This window comes from Schistocerca gregaria, chromosome 5 (genome assembly GCF_023897955.1).
Source record: "Schistocerca gregaria isolate iqSchGreg1 chromosome 5, iqSchGreg1.2, whole genome shotgun sequence".
Classification (NCBI taxonomy): Eukaryota; Metazoa; Arthropoda; class Insecta; order Orthoptera; family Acrididae; genus Schistocerca; species Schistocerca gregaria.
In genome coordinates, this window is record NC_064924.1 from 655,302,781 (window position 1) to 655,315,191 (window position 12,411).

At 43.7% G+C, this 12,411-nt stretch overlaps 1 pseudogene; it reads right to left on the bottom strand.

The window, feature by feature from the left end:
- Positions 1-241: 241 nt before the first annotated feature.
- The window catches only part of LOC126273434 (odorant receptor Or2-like), a 37,683-nt pseudogene continuing 25,513 nt past the window's right edge, over positions 242-12,411 (bottom strand).

Sequence of the window (12,411 nt, forward strand, 5' to 3'; positions counted from 1 at the left end):
GTTTTATGTGGCTCTGTTCTTTCTGCGTAATCTCTAGGTAAAAGATTCTTAGGCTGCTGTTTTGAGATACTTGGTTATTTCTTGATGCGTAACGTATTTCTATGTTTTTCTCCTTACTTAAGTTTAAATGAGAAAGAAAGGTAAGGCTAAGTTTTGGTTAAACACTTTATTGGTTAAACAGAGGTGGAGAACTTTGTGCTAGAACTACATGGCGGTGCTAGTGTCTTTCTGGAAGTGAATACTATTCGGCGTTCAACTCCCTCAGCACCATGAAGTACGAGAAGGAAGCGTTCATCAGCTGCAACAAACGCAACTACACAGCTAATTAGGCACGCCTACCTATGCTGCAATATTTACAACAACAACAAAATAAAGGCCAGAGTCGGCATCCATTTTCATCCGGATTGCTGACAGATTTATGTTCTAAAATAAACTAAGACTTCTGCCATTCTTGCAAGCCCCTTTCATCAGGCAGGCCGTACGTCCTACATTATAACACTCACATTCTCATACAGCCCCTGTGTCATTTGTCATTCGCTCGAACCGCCATAAACCAGTATTCATATTACTATTTATTATTTAATGGTTATTTCTCTCTAAAAATCACAAACAAAAGCGTACACAACCAATAAAATAAATAAAACGAAAAAGTAAAGGCCAGTGTCCAGGTTTTCGAGCCGCTTGATTGTTTTGGAGCTTCCTTGATTAGTTTCTTATAAGGGAGCCAAAGCACGGAAGGTACAGTCCTATAGGGTACGTGGCACCGCATGCTATACTTCACTGCAGAAAATATCTCGGAGAGTTTCACCAAATACAGTTGTAATGAGCAGCTGTTGTTCTTCCTGCATCACATCTGACGTGGACGAGTTTGTGCCTGGTGACACAAGTAATACTGAAACCCAGAAAAGTTGTGCAGTCTGGGATTTGCATTACGGTATTTTTTCGAATCATACGCCTCTAAAGCTTTGATTCACACATAGAAGTCTAAAATACTACATCCTACAGTTACTGGTCTATTATTTTCAATCCTTAATATGTTACTACAAGATGAATCATGAGCGCAGGTTTGCTAACTAGCGCGCTTAAGACTAAAAGTTGATTTTTAATTCCCGTTACGTTTACAGAAATGCCTCTTAATTTGAACACTCGCATAATGAATAGATTATACATTGAAGGGCCAAAGAAACGTATACACCCGCCTAATATCGCGTAGAGCTCCAGCGAGCACGCAGAAGTGGTATGGACTCGACTTATGTCTGAAATAGTGCTGGAGGGAGTTGATACCATGAATCATGCAGAGGTGTCCATAAATCCGTAAGAGTACGGCGGAGTGGAGATCTCTTCTGAACAGCACGTTGGAAGGCATCCCAGATATGCTCAATAATGTTCATGTCTGGGGAGTTTGGTGGCCAGCGGCAGTGTTTAAACTCAGAAGAGCGTTCCTGGGACCACTCTGTAGCAAATCTAGACGTGTGGGGTGTCGCATTGTACTGCTGGAATTGCCCAAGTCCGGCCCAATGCACAATGGACATAAGTGGATGCAAGTGGTCAGACGGGATGCTTAGGTACGTGTCACCTGTCAGAGTCGTATCTAGACTTATCAGGGGTCGCATATCACTCCAACAGGCGAGGCGTAAGGTTTTGTGTCATGCAGGCATCAAGTATGCACGAGTAGGCCTCCGGTTCCGAAAGCCCATATCGATGATGTTTCATGGAATGGTTCACACGCTGACACTTGTCGATGGCCAGCATTGAAATCAGCAGCAATTTGCGGAAGGATCTCACTTGTGTCACGTTGAACGATTTTCTTCAGTCGCCGTTGGTCCCGTTCTTGCACGTTCTCTTTCCGGCCGCTGTGGCCAAGCAGTTCTAGGTCTTCAGTCCGGAACCGCGCTGCTGCTACGGTCGCAGGTTCGAATCCTGCCTCTGGCATGGATGTGTGTGATGTCCTTAGGTTAGTTAGGTACAAGTAGTTCTAAGTCTAAGCCCTAGGGGACTGATCGCATCAGATGTTAAGTCCCATAGTGCTTAGAGCCATTTGAACATTACTATTTCTCTCTGTTAATTGAGAATACCGCACTGAGGGCACAGTGCTACCAGCACAGGCTCGCTAGCTATGTGGTGATGCCACTGCCTTGTACAGGAAACACTGTCTCGCTGACTTCTTTTCATCTCTGAGTTTGATTTAACCATGTGACTGATTAGATTATATTGGGACATTAAGGTGTTACAATTAAATGCGGTATTATTCAAAAGTAATTCTTATGTCCTAAGATGATTTTATCCGTTGTCTTTTCTACATGTAATCTAATTTAGAACACGAATGAAACTAAAAAAAGTACACACAATACACAAAAAATGAGGCCAGACACAGAATTAACCTGTTACAAAATTTCAACTGAGTACATACTGCACGGAAATCAAGACGTTTTGAATATGAGGCTGTGGTGAAGTCATTTTCTTATCCATATCATTCATCTTAGGAAAGTGAGCAATGTGGCACAGTGTTTTAAACATTAGATTTTCTTTGAGGAGGATTGGGATTTAATCTCTATCTGGCGAACTAGATTTAAGTTTTCTGCTCACAATAAATACCATGATGATTCTTTGGAAAAGACGAAATTGACTTCCATCCTCATTCTGTATCTACATACATACCAACTCTGCAAACAACTGTGAAGTGCACAGCGCAAAGTACTTTCCATTGTACCACATATTAGGGTTTCTTCCCGTTCGACCCATACATGGAGCACAGGAAGATTGACTGTTCAGATACCTCTGTGCATTGAGCAGTTACTCTAATCTAGTCTTCAGGGCTCCTTCAACAACGATGCGTATGACTCTGCAATATACTCAGCGAGGCATACAGGACGGAAAACAGTTATTGCAACAAGGCATATGCAGCATAGTTACACAAAAATTAATAACAAATAAAGAAGTAGATACACTAAATTGTATAAAATAACTTATGGAGATTGCATTTTAAAATTTATATATACCCAACAAAACCAATAATAATCGACTGTGAGAAAATCGATAGCCATCCGTGGGTATTTGCCGAAAACTCGTAGATCGTATGCCACTCAAGAGGACGGCTAACTTACGCGCCAATAGTTCCTATGTAGACGGCATTGAGGTATCGATAAGCACCATCCAGCAGAAGCCGATTTCAGGGCTGCGATAGCGACTGGATGTTAAAAACGCTCTGGCATGTAGGCAGACTTGTATAATTGCATGTCAGGTATTGTAGGATGCTCCTAGACCGTAATAGCAGTGCAAATACTGCTCAAGCGATGCCGTTGTTTATCACGGAAGCGGCTCAGAAGTGTCGAAATGCACGTTTTGAGGAAGGCAATTTCATAGCTGCGACTGCGACGACCTGATACAGAATATTGGTATGCAAGTAAGACAGCAGTAGCGTTGTATGTCAGATCTACAAGATGACTGTGACCAAGAGACGAACAAGATAACAAGTACAATAGGTGTACATTAACATCTAACGTCCGATGATAGGTTACATCAAAAGCAGCTATGACACGAAATAAATTGGACCTATCAGGACAGTCAAAATATGAAAAAAAGAATAAATAGTCAAAATTTAGCAGATTCTGTAGATATAATTGTTTACAGTCAAGAAAAATTCCATATAATTGCAACAAACATGCAATTAAAATTATTATATGGAGAAATAAAAAATTGATGAATAAAAACGAACATAAGGGAAAATCTGATGATCTTGCTGTAGGCTTACTACAGAATGCATTCTCCCTTCTTTTTGTTTTTATTGCTCTTCTTATTTCTCGAAATAATAATTTTAATTTCATGTTTGTTGCTATTTTACAGTATTTTTTATGTCTGTAAATGACTATATTCACAGTTTTTTTTTTAAATTTAGACTGCTTATGTTTTTTGTTTTACATTTACGACTATCTTAATTCGTCACGATGTTTAGTGTCGTAGTGTTTCATTGATGTAACCTGTCTTTGCACGCATCTGACATTATGTGCGCACATTTCATTTAGTTTAATGGAAAATTCGTGATTGTAAACAACTATGTTTGCAGTATCTTTTAAATTTTCATTTCTTAAGCTTTTTGTTTCCTATTTTGAGTACCTTTAACGGTCGATGGTTTTTGTGTCATAGCATTCTTTTGATGTAACGCATTTTCACACAATAGATATTAATGTACGCCTATTTTACTTGGTATTTTGTTGGACGCTTGGTCGCTGTCATCTGAGGGATTTTAAATATAAGCGCTACCGTTGTCTTCCTTACATACCAGAATTCTGTATTAGCTAGTCGCTCTTGTAGCTTTGAGATCGTCCTCCATCAAAAAGCGCATACCGACACTTCCAAGCCTCTTCCATGCTAAACAGTGGCATCAATCAATCCAGAATTTTCACTGGAACTACGATCCAGGAGCACTCTGCAGTAAGTGATAGGCATTTCTACAAACGTGACTGCATGCCAATGTATTTTTAAACTCCAGCCGCTGAAATCGTCTTCTGCTGGATGGCGCAAATCGATAACTCAATGTCGTCTCCATGGGACATGCTGGCGTCAGTTAGCCACTCTCTTTGATGGCAACGACCTACGAGTTTTCGGCAAATACCCACAGACGGCTATCGATGTTCTCACAGTCGATAATTACTGGTTACCTCGGCTATATGCAGGGTGTACCATTTATCTTGACCACCCTAAATAACTGTTTGTCCAGATGCTAATTACAAAATGTTTCAAGCAAATGTTCTTTAGCCGTCAAGGGGACACCAATCAGTATGATTGCCTTCTTTGTAGCCTTGTTTTTTTTTTTTTTTTACAGAGATATGAACAGCGGTATGACTTTTTTAAAAGGCACCCTGTATTTTTTATTCGGCAATTCATTTCCTCTCCTAAAGACTTACTCAAAAATGTGTCACAGTGTACCATTCACTGAAACACAACGTTATTAATTACATAACACAACACTGGCCTTGACGCTCCCAGCGCTTAGTGCAGGTACTCGGGGTAATGGAACACATTGACGTGCTGAAATTGACAGAGGACAAATGGAAGCATAAGTAGAAAGCACACCAGTCATTCCGTCAACCATTGTCAGTTGAAGAGTTGTGTGAGTAGAATATACACTAACGAAGAGAAGGTAGAAATGCTACTCATCTATGGGGAGTGTAAGTTAGCAGAACAGTAATTGCAGTCCGGTTTTCTTATTTACGGGGACATTTAGTACAGTCCTTTTAAATAATGTTGTGTAGAGTAGGCATACAGTAAAGGCTGTACTTCCTACAAACTGCATCGACATAACGTTTCTTTTATTGTTGTTGTTGTTGTTCAAGGTAGGCGAAATGCTACGCAGGCAGCGGAACTGTACAGAGAGTGATATCCTGACAACAACTCACCTTCGCCACGGATGTTTTCTCATCTTGTTGCTACGCTTCAGTAAACGGGAAGTTTCAACCCACGACAACGCTATTGTCGTAGCACTCGCACACACGAAACTGCTTAAGCTACTGTTCTCGCTTCCATTACTATGAATCCACATGTGAGCACACGACATCTTGAACACGATGTTCGCATTCCTAAAACCAGTGTACATCGTATTCTTACACGTCACTGATTCCATCCTTACCTACATCAATAATTGCATGCGAATGATTTTCAGAATTGTATACAGCTTTGTCAGTGGGCACAGCAGCAAATCCTCGCCAACCCGAACGTCTTCTCCCGTGTTCTATTTACCTATGAATGTTCCTTCTCAAACAGAGGGCAAGTAAATACAAGGAACATGCATTATTATCTATGGCTTAGATAGGTGGAACATCAGCGTCAATGTAGAGTTAACGTCTGGTGTGGGATGCTTGGTACTACAGTTATTGGACCTTATTTCACCAATGGTAGTCTAAACGGCACAGCGTATCCCAACTTCCTCAGACGAATTCTTCCTCCTCTTCTGGATGAAGTGCTTCTAAGAACCAGAATGCTTTGTGGTATCTACACGATGGGTGTCCAGCACATAATGCCTTTCGTGCACATCGTGTTCTGAACCGAAGGTATCCTGCCAGACGGATTGGTCGAGGAGGAAAAGTTACTTGGCCTGATTTTTTCTTTGGGGATGCATTAAAGACGTTGTTTATCGCGATATTCCAACAGCTCCAGAGGACATGCAGGAACATATGGTGCTTGCTTGTAGTTCTCTTCAGCAGGCAGCCCTGGAAGCAGTAAATAATTCTTTCATTCAACGAGAGCACCAGTGTATCGGTGTCCACGGTCACCACTTTGAGCAGCTTTGAATGTTCTACTCCTGGGCAATGGTACAGGAGAGTCAAAGTCAATTTTGTGTCATGTTTTTACTTGGTTTTCATTTATTTTCTGACAACTCCAGCAAGTAGACGAGTTTGTGATCCGGGGCTCAGAGGCAATGTTGTGTTTGTAATTAATAACGTTGTGTTTCAGCAACGGGTACACTGTGATACATTTTTGAATAGGTCTTTAGGAGAGGAAATGAACTGCCGAATAAAAAATACAGAATGCCATTTAAAAAAGTCATACCGCTGTTCATATCTTTGTAAAAAGCAAAGCTACAACGGAGGCAATATGCTGACTGATGTCCCCCTGACGGCTAAAGAACATTTGCTTTAAACATTTTGTAATGTGCATCTGGACAAACAGTTATTTAGAGTGGTCAAGATAAATGGGACACCCTGTATGTCAGGTATTGACGAAATGCTGTCTGCATCTGTTATTTTATGTAATGTAATGTAACTATTTCGTCATTTGTCATTAACTTTCGTATAACTATTCAGTATATACCTTACTGCAATATTTGTTTTGCGTTCTGTGTGCCTGACTGGCTATTGCTGACGTAATGCGGTATGCGGTGGGTGGAGCACCGTACGTTTAAGCAACAGCTGCGTTGGGCTTCTCATCAGTTGGCGTTCGTGGAGCCACAACAACTGATCCGTTTGGTTATATACCATGTAATTTTCATGTTACTACTATTATCAGACTTCCCTCTAAAACCATCTTGTATTTACAGTACATTTGTGTATAAATGGTCTGAAGATGGACACATTTCGACTGAGGCCCGTTATCATTACAAATAAATATTTTTCTGTGGGCAAGATTCCTCTTAACCCATTTTGAAAGGTTCATTAGGCTCAACGTAATGTGCAGAGGTAGTAAGAGAATGTTTTCTTTGGATTCTTTAAGTTCCCGCGCAAAAAACTGGTCATAGTGGCAGCTCTAAGTTATATATAGAGTGCGGCGAACTAATTGATCTAAATGCGGTATTCAGTGGGCGAACACGGTGAAGGGACGGCGTCAATCTAGGCGGGAAAGTTTTTTTTATGATTCTCGTCAGAGGAGACAATGCTCGTTTGTCGTGGAGACCTACTTTTTCCAACGTCCGGTTGGTTGTCGCCGCGCAGCCTGCATTTCGCGTACCCGCCAGTATACCGTCCCAAGTCATGTTTCTGGTTTCCAGTCAATTGTTTCAATGTGTATACTTTCAGGGCAATTGGAGATTTACAACGAAGAGTAGTGGGGCAATCACGGCCTGTGAGATCAACACAAAACACCGAAAAAGTAAGACAGTAAGTTTGGTGAGTTCAAAAATGGTTCAAATGGCTCTGAGCACTATGGCACTTAACTTCTGAGGTCATCAGTCCCCAAGAACTTAGAACTACTTAAACCCAACTAACCTAAGGACATCACACACATCCATGCCCGAGGCAGGATTCGAATCTGCGACCGTAGCAGCAGCGCGGTTCCGGACTGAAGCGTGGTGAGTTCCTCGGCGCTCAAGACGCTAACAGGCAGCTACCTTTCGACTTTCTAAACACTCTGTGAGACACATTCATTATGGCCTCCATTTGCATCCATACAAGCCGGCAGTGATGCAACAACTCAGTGAACACGATTTTGTTGTTCGACAAACTGCCTGAAGAATTGCCTCACGACGCGCTGCTAATCGTTGCGTATTTTTCGGGAAAAATTCCCCGGGAGTCCGATCTTCTTAAGAGGGCATGTTCCGTTGCTGCCATCCTCGCATAGTTCAGCCCCTTGCGGCTTTTTTCATGGGGATGTACAAAATCCGTTGTTTACTATTGCACAATCGAGTGAAAATGATTACGAAGCAATAATCAGTATACCCACTGTTATGCAGGAAAAATTGACCAGTACTTCAGAATTCGAGTTAATCAGTGTATTGAAAATAGGGGACGTCGCGAGCGGTCTAAGGCGCTGCAGACATAGACTGTGCCCCTGGTCCCGGCGGAGGTTAGAGTCCTCCCTCGGGCATGGTTGTGTGTGTTCGTCCTTAGGATAATTTAGGTTAAGTAGTGTGTAAGCTTAGGGACTGATGACCTTAGCAGTTAAGTCCCACAGGATTTCACACATATTTTTATAAGGGACGAAGTTTGTGGATACCATATTCAAAAACGTATAAGTACCAATTACCGGTTACGTAGAAAGGAATTTAAACTATGAACACATTTATTTTTGTTCTGTTTTTTCATATCAGCAGATTCGTCATACGTGTACTAAACTGTGCACCGACTGCGACCATAGTTTCAACTATAAAGGGTGTAAATTTTAAGTTGACAAACCAGAATAACTCGAAAAATAAGCTTCACACGAAAAAATATGTAGAATAAAAAGGTGATTCTTTTCGAGGGGGACATTTGCAGGTGCTAAAATTAGCCCGCCTCCCTAGCCCGCTGGGGGTGGGGTGGGAGGCAACTTAAAAATTTCAAATGAGAACCCCCATTTTTGAATGCAGAATCAGTTTCCACATAAAAAACTACGTACATTTTGTCCTAAAGATTTGTTTTGATTCTTGGTGGTTAGCGCTGTAATTTAAGAAAATCGATGTTCTCATTTTTGCGTGGAAAATGGGTACGGATAAATAAAAAAATACCTATTTACTTCGTAAATTTTGATTCCCTAAAACTAAAACTCTCCCTCTCTCCCCATACGCTAGGATTAGAGTTTTACAAATATTGACCCAAATATTAATATATTCCACAGATTCGAACAGGTTTTGTTTGTTTCGTGGTCAACATTTGTAAAACTCTAATTCCTCTCTCTCAAACCCCAGCCTATGGGGAGAGAGGGAGAGTTTTAGCTTTAGGGAATCTAAATTTACGAAGGAAATTAGTATTTTTTATTTATCCATAACCATTTTCCATGCAAAAATGAGAATATAGATTTTCTTGAATTACAGCGCTAACTACCAAGAATAAAAACAAATGTTTAAGACAAAATGTACGTAGTTTTTTTATGTAGAATCTGATTCTGCAATAAAAAAATGGAGGTTCCCATTTGAAATTTTAAGGTTACTCCAAGCCCCCCGCCCCCTATTTTAGCTCCAGCAGATGTCTCCCCCCCCCCCCCCCCCCCTCCCCAGAAAGTAATCAGTTTCGGATACTACATATTTTTTCGTGTGATGCTTATTTTTCGAGTTATTCTGGTTTGTTAATTTAAATTTTACATCCTGTATATTACACGGTCCAGTCACATACATGTAACTACCGCCTACGTTCCACGACAACGTGTAATAACTACTCACAGACGGCATGTGAGAGCACTAGCAGCTGATGGTACATAAAACGTGTCGGGGGACGCCGAAAACAGTGCAGCCGTTTTCACAGTGCGGAAACGGAGCGAATTATCTGATGTCCAAAAGAGGATTAAAATACCGCTTCAGTTGTAAATATCTTTGTTTCACACGACCTGTTTCGGACTGTTATAATCCCATCTTCAGGTGCCGTAGCTGTGCTGTGGTCCCCGCGGGACGCGTGTACCAGGTCCCGTGTGCCGCCTGTGAGCGCAGAACAGAGAGTCCTAGGAGGCGAAGAACCGCTTGTACGAGGTGCATTCAAGTTCTAAGGCCTCCGATTTTTTTTCTAATTAACTACTCTCCCGAAATCGATGAAACTGGCGTTACTTCCCGACGTAATCGCCATGCAGACGTACACATTTTTCACAACGCTGACGCCATGATTCCATGGCAGCGGCGAAGGCTTCTTTAGGAGTCTGTTTGGACCACTGGAAAATCGCTGAGGCAATAGCAGCACGGCTGGTGAATGTGCGGCCATGGAGAGTGTCTTTCATTGTTGGAAAAAGCCAAAAGTCACTAGGACCCAGGTCAGGTGAGTAGCGAGCATGAGGAATCACTTCGAAGTTGTTATCACGAAGAAATACACTCCTGGAAATTGAAATAAGAACACCGTGAATTCATTGTCCCAGGAAGGGGAAACTTTATTGACACATTCCTGGGGTCAGATACATCACATGATCACACTGACAGAACCACAGGCACATAGACACAGGCAACAGAGCATGCACAATGTCGGCACTAGTACAGTGTATATCCACCTTTCGCAGCAATGCAGGCTGCTATTCTCCCATGGAGACGATCGTAGAGATGCTGGATGTAGTCCTGTGGAACGGCTTGCCATGCCATTTCCACCTAGCGCCACAGTTGGACCAGCGTTCGTGCTGGACGTGCAGACCGCGTGAGACGACGCTTCATCCAGTCCCAAACATGCTCAATGGGGGACAGATCCGGAGATCTTGCTGGCCAGGGTAGTTGACTTACACCTTCTAGAGCACGTTGGGTGGCACGGGATACATGCGGACGTGCATTGTCCTGTTGGAACAGCAAGTTCCCTTGCCGGTCTAGGAATGGTAGAACGATGGGTTCGATGACGGTTTGGATGTACCATGCACTATTCAGTGTCCCCTCGACGATCACCAGAGGTGTACGGCTTGTGTAGGAGATCGCTCCCCACACCATGATGCCGTGTGTTGGCCCTGTGTGCCTCGGTCGTATGCAGTCCTGATTGTGGCGCTCACCTGCACGGCGCCAAACACGCATACGACCATCATTGGCACCAAGGCAGAAGCGACTTTCATCGCTGAAGACGACACGTCTCCATTCGTCCCGCCATTCACGCCTGTCGCGACACCACTGGAGGCGGGCTGCACGATGTTGGGGCGTGAGCGGAAGACGGCCTAACGGTGTGCGGGACCGTAGCCCAGCTTCATGGAGACGGTTGCGAATGGTCCTCGCCGATACCCCAGGAGCAACAGTGTCCCTAATTTGCTGGGAAGTGGCGGTGCGGTCCCCTACGGCACTGCGTAGGATCCTACGGTCTTGGCGTGCATCCGTGCGTCGCTGCGGTCCGGTCCCAGGTCGACGGGCACGTGCACCTTCCGCCGACCACTGGCGACAACATCGATGTACTGTGGAGACCTCACGCCCCACGTGTTGAGCAATTCAGCGGTACGTCCACCCGGTCTCCCGCATGCCCACTATACGCCCTCGCTCAAAGTCCGTCAACTGCACATACGGTTCACGTCCACGCTGTCGCGGCATGCTACCAGTGTTAAAGACTGCGATGGAGCTCCGTATGCCACGGCAAACTGGCTGACACTGACGGCGGTGGTGCACAAATGCTGCGCAGCTAGCGCCATGTATGGTGGGTCTGACACACCGGTGTCAATGTGTTCTTTTTTCCATTTCCAGGAGTGTAGTTGCGTAACGTTAGCTCGATGTGCGGGTGCGTTGTCTCCGTGAAACAGCACACGCGCAGCCCTTCCCGGACGTTTTTGTTGCAGTGCACGAAGGAATTTCTTCTTCAAAACATTTTCGTAGGATGCACCTGTTACCTTAGTGCCCTTTGGAACGCAATGGGTAAGGATTACGCACTCGCTGTCCCAGAACATGGACACCATCATTTTTTCAGCACTGGCGGTTACCCGAAATTTTTTTGGTGGCGGTGAATCTGTGTGCTTCCATTGAGCTGACTGGCGCTTTGTTTCTGGATTGAAAAATGGTATCCACGTCCATCCATTGTCACAACCGACGAAAAGAAAGTCCCATTCATGCTGTCGTTGCGCGTCAACATTGCGTGGCAACATGCCATACGGGCAGCCATGTGGTCGTCCGTCAGCATTCGTGGCACCCACCTGGATGACACTTTTCGCATTTTCAGGTCGTCATGCAGGATTGTGTGCACAGAACCCACAGAAATGCCAACTCTGGAGGCGATCTGTTCAACAGTCATTCGGCGATCTCCCAAAACAACTCTCTCCACTTTCTCGATCATGTCGTCAGACCGGCTTGTGCGAGCCCGAGGTTGTTTCGGTTTGTTGTCACACGATGTTCTGCCTTCATTAAACTGTCGCACCCACGAACGCACTTTCGACACATCCATAGCTCCATCACCTCAAGTCTCCTTCCACTGTCGATGAATTTCAATTGGTTTCACACCACGCAAATTCAGAAAACGAATGATCGCACGCTGTTCAAGTAAGGAAAACGTCGCCATTTTAAGTATTTAAAACAGTTCTCATTGTCGCCGCTGGCGGTAAAATTCCTTCTACCGTACGGTGCTGCCATCTCTGGGA